We start from the raw sequence: 9,463 nt of genomic DNA on the forward strand, positions 1-9,463 counted from the left end.
TGGGGGGGGTGGGGGGGTGGGGTTGGGGGGGCGGGTAGGAAAGCCGTGGCCTTCCGTCTTCTCACCCGTTTGTGCCTGGGGAGAGGATTGGCCCTGTGACCGGACTTCCATCTCTGAGCTGGGGTTAGGCTACCAGTTAGCTGTTTGGCCAACATTTCTTCTGGTGCCTTAGAACACCTTTCTGGAAGATGAAAGAAAAGTCAGCCTCTCAGGTGAATGTAAGGCTGCTTTTTCTTTTTCTTTTTCTTTTGACAAGAGAGGTGTAGAGATGTCCTAACCTGATACCTGCACTGGGAACCCTCATCCAGCCTCACAGGAGCAAGAGGCAGATTTCTTCAACTGCCCTTGGCTATACGATGGGCGGAATCTGGCCTGTGTACAGCTCTAGGAATTTAAATGTTAAATCCTGGAATTTGAAAAAGCACTAAAATTCTATCTCCTCTGCTGCAGTATCCCAGAGTAAGCACTTTGTCCATTTGGCAAATTTCTACTCATTCTTGAAGACTTTGCCCGCCACACACCTCTGGCCAGGAAGGAGTTAGATGCTTCTCCCCAGCTATTTTGGATGTGTATTTTAAAAAAAATTATGAAAGTGGTAGCAATTTGACAAAAAAAATTTTACATCAACTCCAATTCTTGGCTTCTGCCTTAGAAAAAACACATGTGTACAGGATATTCATTGCATCATTGTTTATAACAGTGAGAAACTGGAGACAACATTTTGCCCATTGGTACAGCAGCCAGGATGAATCACCACAAAAGGATGAGCGAAAAAAGCGACAGTAACAATAAACCCGCACAAAATGATCCTAAATATTTTCTGTGAGGACATGTGTATGTAAGTGCATAGAAAAAGATGGAGGGGTTCACAAATGGATTCAGTGGTTCTTTCCAGGGGTCAGAGGAGTTTGGCTTTCAGTGTAACATCTCTCTTTTTGACAAAGGAGGTGTTTTTGTTTGTTTCTTTTCTCTTTTTCTTTTGCGGGGGGAAGACATACTTTATTTGCCATTTACAGACCACAAAGTTCACCCATTTAAGGTATATTAATAAGTGGTTTCTGGTGTATTTATAGAGCATATAACCAGCATCACAATTTCATTTTTAGAACATTCTCATCACTCCCCCCCCCAAATAAAAACACCTTGTACTAGGTAGCCCACCCACTGCTCCAGTTTCCTACCCTCCACTCCCAACCCCCAGCCCTAGGAAACCACTATTTTCTGTTTCTATGGATTTGACTATTCTGGACATTGTGTATAAAACAGAATTATACAATATGTAACCTTTTGTGACTGGCTCCTTTTTGAGAACGTTAACGTTTTCCAGCTTCATCCAGGTTGTAGCTGGCATGCGTTTCTTTCCTTTTTATTGTTGAGTAATATTCCATCATATGGATGGACCACCTTTGGTTTATCCGTTCATCTGTCGATGGACGCTTGGGTTGTTTTCGCTTTTTGGCTGTTACGAAGAATGCTGCTGTAAACATTCATGTAGAAGTTTTTGTGTGTTCATATATTTTCACTTTTCGTGGGTATATACCTAGGGGTGAGATTGCTGGGTTGTGTGGTAGTTTTATGTTTAACTTTTGAGGGCCTGCCAGGCCATTTTCCAAAGGGGTTGCACCATTTTCATTCCTACCAGCAGTGTAATTCATGTATTTCTCAAAGGGTAAAGGAATACAGATGTTCTCAGTCCTGGACTCCCTCCCCTCGTCCCCTCCACCACCTCCATCTCAGTTCGCGGGGCCTCCAGCCTCCCTCGGCAAAGCCCTACCATCTTGGGTTCTTCTGTCACTTTCACGCCCACATCCGGTCTGTCAGGCCGTGCACCTTCAGAGCCCACCCCCAATCTGACCCCCTCTTCCTGCTCCACTGCTACCCTGGACCAAACCCCCAGCATCTCTCACCTGTATCATTGCAACAGCCTCCTCCCAAGAAGTGCCCTTGAATTCCTACGTCTCTCCTCCACAGCCAGAGGACGGCCTGCTTCGCTCAGCACCCACTGTTATCTCCCTCTCTCAGGGACTAAAGGCCCAGTGCAGTGGGCGCCCATGTCCCCCGTAACCTCCCACGATGCCTCCCTCACTGACCTCCTTGCCGTTCTTCTAACTCACCTCAGGGCCTTTGCATCTGCTTCCCCCGATGTTTACAGCCCGCCCCCTCACCTCCAAGTCCCTTGCTGCAGCGTCAGCCCCTCAGTGAGGCCTTCGGTGACATTGCAAGCCCTTGCGCCCCTAACAGACTCTCTTGCCTGGTGCGTCTGTCTGTCTCCCTGTAACGCACTGTCAGCCGTGAGGGGAGGGACGCTTGCCTGTGTGTCCGCCGGGCTTGGTGTCGGGCACACTGAGAGAAGAGCTCCAGCCCCCTTCTGAGCTGCCTGCCCGCAGCTGCTGCCGGGCACAGTGTGGCATGAGGCTCTCCGTGTGCTTTCTTTGCCTACAGGTGAGACGTACTTTTTAACTTGTATTTTAAGAAACAGCATTGTACCACATTGCCATTTATTTGCAGGCCTGCCACGAGGGCTGAGCTTCACAAGGCCAGAGACCTGGTACCCCCATGCCCAGCACAGGGCCTGGCATTAAGTAGGCACTAATTATGTCATTTTGTAGATGTGGACACACTGCATCAGAAGGAAAACTACGTGTAGCTGGCATCCCTGGGTTTCAAGCATCCTTGGGCCCAGAGATGCTGGAGTCAGCGAGACTCCAGATGTCAGGTTGATTGGACTCCCAGCTGGACCATAGAAACTTCTAGGCCGGGAGTCCCACCGCGGGGGGCGTTGCTGTCTGCACTTAGAACAGGACTCTGGGGGCTTCCCTGGTGGTCCAGTGGCTAAGACTCTGCACTCCCAGTGCAGGGGTCCCAGGTCCGATCCCTGGTCAGGGAACTAGGGCCCGCATGCCTGCCGCAACTGAGAGCCCGCATGTGCCAACGAAGATCCCGCGTGCCGCAACTAAGACCCAGTGCGGCCAAATTAAAAAGAAAAAAAAAAAAAAGAACGGGATGCTGGAACTTGACTCTGGACTTTTTTTTTCCCCCATATCTTTATGGGAGTATAAATGCTTTACAATGTTGTGTTAGTATCTGCTGTACAGCAAAGTGAAGCAGCGTTATATATACGTATATCCCCATATCCCCTCCCTCTTGTGGCTCTGGACTTTTGAGCCGCGTCTCTGCAGATGAATCTGATTCAATTTCATGTTAATGCTGAGAGCTGGTGACCCAGGGGAGACTACCCCCGTTGCTGCAGCTGGCGACGGCTTTTGCAGAAGGAATCCTTTGAACAGGAACTTTTCTGGGCCAGTCAGTATTGAAAAGAAAGACTTTAAATATCTTGCCGTGGAGCCATCGCCTGGCCTCTGCTCCCCGCAGCTCCTTGGGGGCAGGGGAGTCCGGGTTGATAATGGGGCGCTGTCAGTCTGCGGGCAGTGTTACCAGGCGCCTCTGAAATCATCCCGGTTGGACCCACAAGGTTTTTGTTTAAGGCTCGAAGTGAGCAAACTCAGAGGTCTCCTGCGCTTTTGTGTGAGCTGGGGGATGGGTGTGTGTCTGCGTCGGAGAGAGCCGAGAGAAGTGATTTTTCTGAAGTCAGCTCAGTATTGTTTTAGCCATTCCAAACAGTATATTGTTCACAGTGTATAGAAGCAGCCCAGCAAAATACTAAAAAGCAAAGAAAACATGCCCCCTTGTGCCAACAAGAGAAGAACACAGGGTTCTTTTGATGTATTTGTTTTCAGATGTTTTCCAGGCATTTAAGCATGAAAGAACTTTTGGGGGTGGTGAAAACATTCTATATCTTCATTGGGGTGGTAGTTACATGACTGTATACACCTGTCAAAGCACTCAAAAGGGTGAATTTTACAGGATGTCAGTTGTACCTCCTTCAATGTGACATAAAGAAGCTAGTTGAAATGTTGCTGTTGGGATCTTTCTTTGCACATCAACCATCTTCCTAAATGGCTCCGCCATCATTACCATTCCTGCATAACGTTCTCAAAGGCTGGTCCACTCTCCCTCTTAGGACTGACCCGGGAGGTGCTTCGCCCTCCCAATAGGTGCACATAGAGGTGGTTTGCAGTTTTTCTCCATTCAAACAACACTGTGAACAGTTGGCTCTATTTCCTGGGTGCTTTACTGCAGGGCCAAGGAGTGCGGACATTTTACAAGCTCTTGATGTTGTCAAACTGTTTTTCAGAAAGTTTGTGCCGTTCTGTGCAGTCCCCTGGACTGTCTGGGATTCTCCGAGAGCCATCATTTTTAGTGTCAGAGCTTCTACATTCTTAGGCGTCTTGGTTAGTGGATTTGCCTAGTGTTCAGATGCCAAGTTTGACTTCTCTCTATTAAAAATGGGCCTGGGTTAGGCAAAGATTTCTTAGATACAACACCAAACGCATGGTCCAAAAAAAGAAAAGAAATCAATACATTGGATCTCATCAAAATTCAGAACTTTTGCATTTCAGAGCGCAGTGGTAAAGACGCCATTAAGAAATGACGGGACAAGCAGGCGACTGGGAGAAAATCTTGACAAAACACATGCCCAATACGGGCCTTGTATTCAGAATTGACAAAGAACTCCAACAGCTCGATAAGAAGACAAACAACCCAATCGAAAAATGGGTGAAAGACAGGGACAGACATTTCCCAAAAGAATATATATGGATGGCCAATAAGCACGAGAAAAGATCCCAGTACCGTTAGGCATTAGGGAAATGCAAAGCAGAACCTCAATGAGAGACTATTTCGCCCTCACAAGAATGGCGATAATAACTGACGGACAGTAAATTTTTTTTTTTTTTTTTTTTTGCGTTACGCGGGCCTCTCACTGTCGTGGCCTCTCCCTTGCGGAGCACAGGCTCCGGACGCGCAGGCTCAGCGGCCATGGCTCACGGGCCCAGCCGCTCCGCGGCACGTGGGATCCTCCCGGACCGGGGCACGAACCCATGTCCCCCGCATCGGCAGGCGGACTCCCAACCACTGCGCCACCAGGGAAGCCCGGCAATAAATGTTTTTGAGGATGTAGAGAAATAGGAACCCTCACACGTTGCTGGTGGGAATGTGAAATGGTGCAACCACGTTGGAGAACAGTTTGGCAGTAAAAGATAAGCACAAAGCCTGATGCGTACGTGTAGCATACTGCGTGACCCAGCTCTCCCGCTGCTAGATGCCTCTACTCAAGAGAAACGAGAACATCTGTCCACACGGAGACCCTCATGTGAATGTCCTCAGCAGCTTTCTTCATAAATGTCTAAATGTCCAACCTTAATGTCCATGAACTGATGGCCGGATAGACAAAATGGATTTATGGCTCCATTTATAGGAAATGTTCAGAAAAAGGCACGTTTTTAGAGACAGAAAGTAGATTAATGGTTGTCTAGGGCTTGGGGTGGGAACAGAGATTAATTTTAATTAATTATAGTAATTTTGGGTGAAACTTGTGCATGAAGGATCTTATTAGGGAGATGAAAATGTTCTAAAACTTATTTATGGTGATGATTTCACCACTTGGTGAAGTTACTAAAAATCATTGAATTATACGCTTGAAATGGGTGCACCGTATGATATAAAATACACCTCAGTAAAGTTGTTATAAGGTGGGGGGGGCGCTTTGCTTAGGAGAGGGATGGCAAGAAGAAGATGGGTGTATGCTTCCAGCTGCCAGAGTCTTGCCATAACTTCAGAAAGCTCTCTGGGTGCCGTGGGAGCTTTGGCGCCCCACTGCCCTGCAGGAAGAAGGAAGCAGTGACAGATTGCCCTCAGATTGCTGCACTCCACGGGGTGCCCCTTTGCAATGTGACTTTGCCCTTCCTCCTGTCCTATTCCTCACCCCCTTGAGTCTGGGCTGGCCCTTGTGACTTGCTCTGGTCAATGGAAGTGACGCCATGCTAGTTCTAAGCTTAGGTCTCAAGAGGCCTTGCAGCTTCTACCTTGGCCCTCTTTTTTTTTTTTTGTTGCGGTACGCGGGCCTCTCACCGCCGTGGCCTCTCCCGTTGCGGAGCACAGGCTCCGGACGCGCAGGCTCAGCGGCCAGGGCTCGCGGGCCCAGCCGCTCCGCGGCACGTGGGATCCTCCCGGACCGGGGCACGAACCCGCGTCCCCTGCATCGGCAGGCGGACTCTCAACCACTGCGCCACCAGGGAAGCCCTACATTGGCCCTCTTGGGACCCTGCCCTGAGAATCCCGTCTGAGGAAGCCACTGCCGCCTGGTGGAGGATGAGCAGCCATGTGGAGAGGAAGTGAGGTGCCCTAAGCAACGGCACCAGCCTCCAGACATGTGGGCCAGGCCAGCTTGGACCTTCCAGCCCTGCCGACCCTCCACATGAGTATAACCCAGTGAGTGAGCCCAGGGGCCACCAGTGAAAAACCTCCCAGCTGACCCATAGAACTGTGAGAAATAGCTAGTGGCGGTTGTCTTATCCACTAAGTTTTTGGGGTGGTTTGTTATGCAACAATAGACAACTGAAACAAATAACCCCTTTCCTTTCCTTTGACTTTGCCAGCCCTGAAGCCGTCTTTGCTGAGGGGAGGTTGTAGACCCACCCCTCGTGCCTGAGTCTCAGGTGGCACACCTTTGCCCTCATTCCATCCCATGATGCCCCTGCTCTTGACCTGGACACTACCTCCCTCAGGGAAGTGGTTCCAAAGCTTGGCTGTGCCATGGGATCTTGGTGGAGGTGACTTTAACAAACAAGGGTTCTGTTCCAGTTATTTATTATTGCACAACAAATAATCCCCAAATTTAGTGGGTTAGGACAACAGTAACTTACTTTGCTGATAAATCTGCAATTTGCAGAGGGCTTGATGGGGACAGCCGGTTTCTGCTACACATGGTGTCAGCCAGGTGACTCAAAGGCTGGGGGCTGGAATCACTTGAGGTCTGGCTCTCACATTTTGGGCAGTGAGGCTGGCAGTTGGCCGGGAACCCTGCCGGCTGTTGGCCAGAGCATCTACACGTGGCCTTTCCATGAGGCTGCTCGGGCCTCCTCACAACATGGTGCTGGGTTCCTAGAGTGAGCGCCCCAAAGAACAAGGCAGAAGCACATGGAATTTGTATGACCTGGATTCAGATGTCACCTAGTGTCACTTCCACCTCACTCTGTTGGCTGAGGTGGTCCAAAAGTTCTGTCTGGGTTCAAGGGGGAGGGGACTAGACCCACCACGGGATGTGAAGAGTGTTGACATCACACTGTAAGAAGAGAGGGTGGGAGGGAATCTATTGAGGTGTTTGGAAAATACAATCTATCACCGGTTCCTAAGCGCACCCCCCACCCCGGAGAATCAATTCTCCAGGTCTGGAGTGAAGCCTCAGCATTGAAGATTTGACATGATCCTGGGTGATTCCCATGCACATCCAGGACCAAGGCTCTTTGGTCTAAGACCTCTCAAGCCTGAGTTCAGGGCCGCCCCACAGGAGATGCTGGGGAGATTGGCTGCTGCCCTTGGTAACAAGGTGATCGAGGACCCTTTGGAGCAAAACCAGCCTCAGGCAGCAGGTGGCACCTGACGGGCAGGAGGCCTGCTGTCTGTCCCAGGGAGGGTGGTGTCACTGACCGGCTCTTGTTAATGGGGCCTTTTGGGAGCTGGTGTATCCTAGTAGCCTTTTCCCCTGGCAACCCCGGGTGTGTCTTTTTAGTACTTCCTTGCTTATGGACGGTAGTCTACAGGCTGCTGGACAGGGTGTCGTGGTACTCAGTGGTGAAACTTGAGACTTTCTCCCCAGGGGACCTCACTGCCATTTGGAGACTCCCCCTCACAGCTGTTCTTGAGGCTCAGTATTTTTAGGCTGATCGAACCTGAGGGACGTCGGAGGGCCCCCGTCAGTGAGCAGTATTCTGGATTTGGAGACTCCCCCTCACAGCTGTTCTTGAGGCTCAGTATTTTTAGGCTGATCGAACCATACGGGACTGCTGTCCCCAGCCCCTGGGGACGGCCTAGGGAGGTGGGCACTGCAAGGCAGGGGGCTTGCGTGCACAGTTTTGCTCTTTGGCCACGGGTAGGCTGTGTCTCAGCTCAGAGCCTCACTTTCTGCAACAGCTGAGTGTGTGTCGCGATTCCGCGCCCATTCGCTTGAACAAACCACTGCCCGGGGGCTTGGTCCCGGGGCCCCCACGCGCCACTCCAGCCTCCTCATCCCTTCCCTGAACTTGCCACACGTTTTCACTCCGCTTGGCCTTTGCATATGCTGTGTCCTCTGCCTGCAATGCCTTCTCTTGCTTTCCTCGCCTGGCAAACCCCACAGTTCGGCTTTTGTCACCTCTTCCGTGAAGCCTGCCCCAACCCCTCCGGACAGTCTCTTCTGCGATGTGTCCCTCCGCCGCAGCCCCTTGGGTGGCCTGTGGTCTTCTACATCGGGGGCAGCAGCTAGGGGTCTCTCATCTGGGAGTGGGGGGCAGGGTGTCCGTCAGATGGTCTGGATTTCAATCCACTGCTGCCATATACCTGTGTGACCTCAGGCAAATCGCTTCACCTCTCTAAGCCTCGTTTTCCTCATCGTTGAGTCTGGGGCTCATAATGACTAAAAAGAATTCTCATGATATTTGAAGGACGTCAGTGACAGAAGCAGGGAGTCTGTGCCAGAGAGGGATGGGGGGTGGGGTGGGGTCGGGTCATCTGAGTTTGCAGAGCCCAGTGCTCCTTTGCCTTCATCAAAGAACGGGGGTGGGGGGGCGCTGATGGAGCTGTAGTGGGAAGCTGGCAACGCCTCTCCCCTGTGCTGCAGGTAAGGCTCAGGCCCATAGTAGGTGCTCATGTTCAGAGCAGGAATTCCTTAAGGACTGAATGGGGGCTTCCCTGGCCGTCCAGTGGTTAAGACTTCGCCTTCCAATGCAGGGGGTGCGGGTTCGATCCCTGGTCGGGGAGCTAAGATGGCACATGCCTCACGGCCAAAAAACCCACAAAAACCACAAAAAACCAAAACATAAAAAGCAGTATTGTAAAACATTCAATAAAGGCTTAAAAAATGGTCCACATCAAAAAAAAAAAAAAAAAAAAAAAGACTGAGTGGATAAGCGAATAACTGAAGGCACGAAGGCAGCTGGTTCTGCGTTTGTATACACCTCTCTGCCGGACCTTGTCTGGGCACCTGGCCTGGGACCAGCGGCTGAGGCGGGGAGCCCCGCCCCCAGGAGAGGAGCCCCGCCCCGGGGCTGCGGCCACGCGCGTCTCCTAGCAACCGCCAAACATAGCGGCGAGGCGGCTCCTGCGGGCCTCCCTGCCCGCGTGGACAGACCAGGTCCTCTGAGCCTCCTCGGTGAGGAGGCTGGGCAGCTGCTGTGCGAGCTGACCGACGCCGTCGTCTGAGCCCACGCGGCTGCCCAGCGCGTCCGCTCACAGGTGCCGCAGGTACCCCCCCCCCACCCCCGTCCGCCCCGTCCCCCGCTCCAGGTGCGCTGCCCCTTCTTAGCGTTTGCTGGCGTGCGGCGTCCATGGAGGGCGCTTGTGCGCTGAGCCCGGTACTCCGTGCTCG

The sequence above is a fragment of the Physeter macrocephalus genome, chromosome 18 (genome assembly GCF_002837175.3).
Source record: "Physeter macrocephalus isolate SW-GA chromosome 18, ASM283717v5, whole genome shotgun sequence".
NCBI classification, from domain to species: Eukaryota; Metazoa; Chordata; class Mammalia; order Artiodactyla; family Physeteridae; genus Physeter; species Physeter macrocephalus.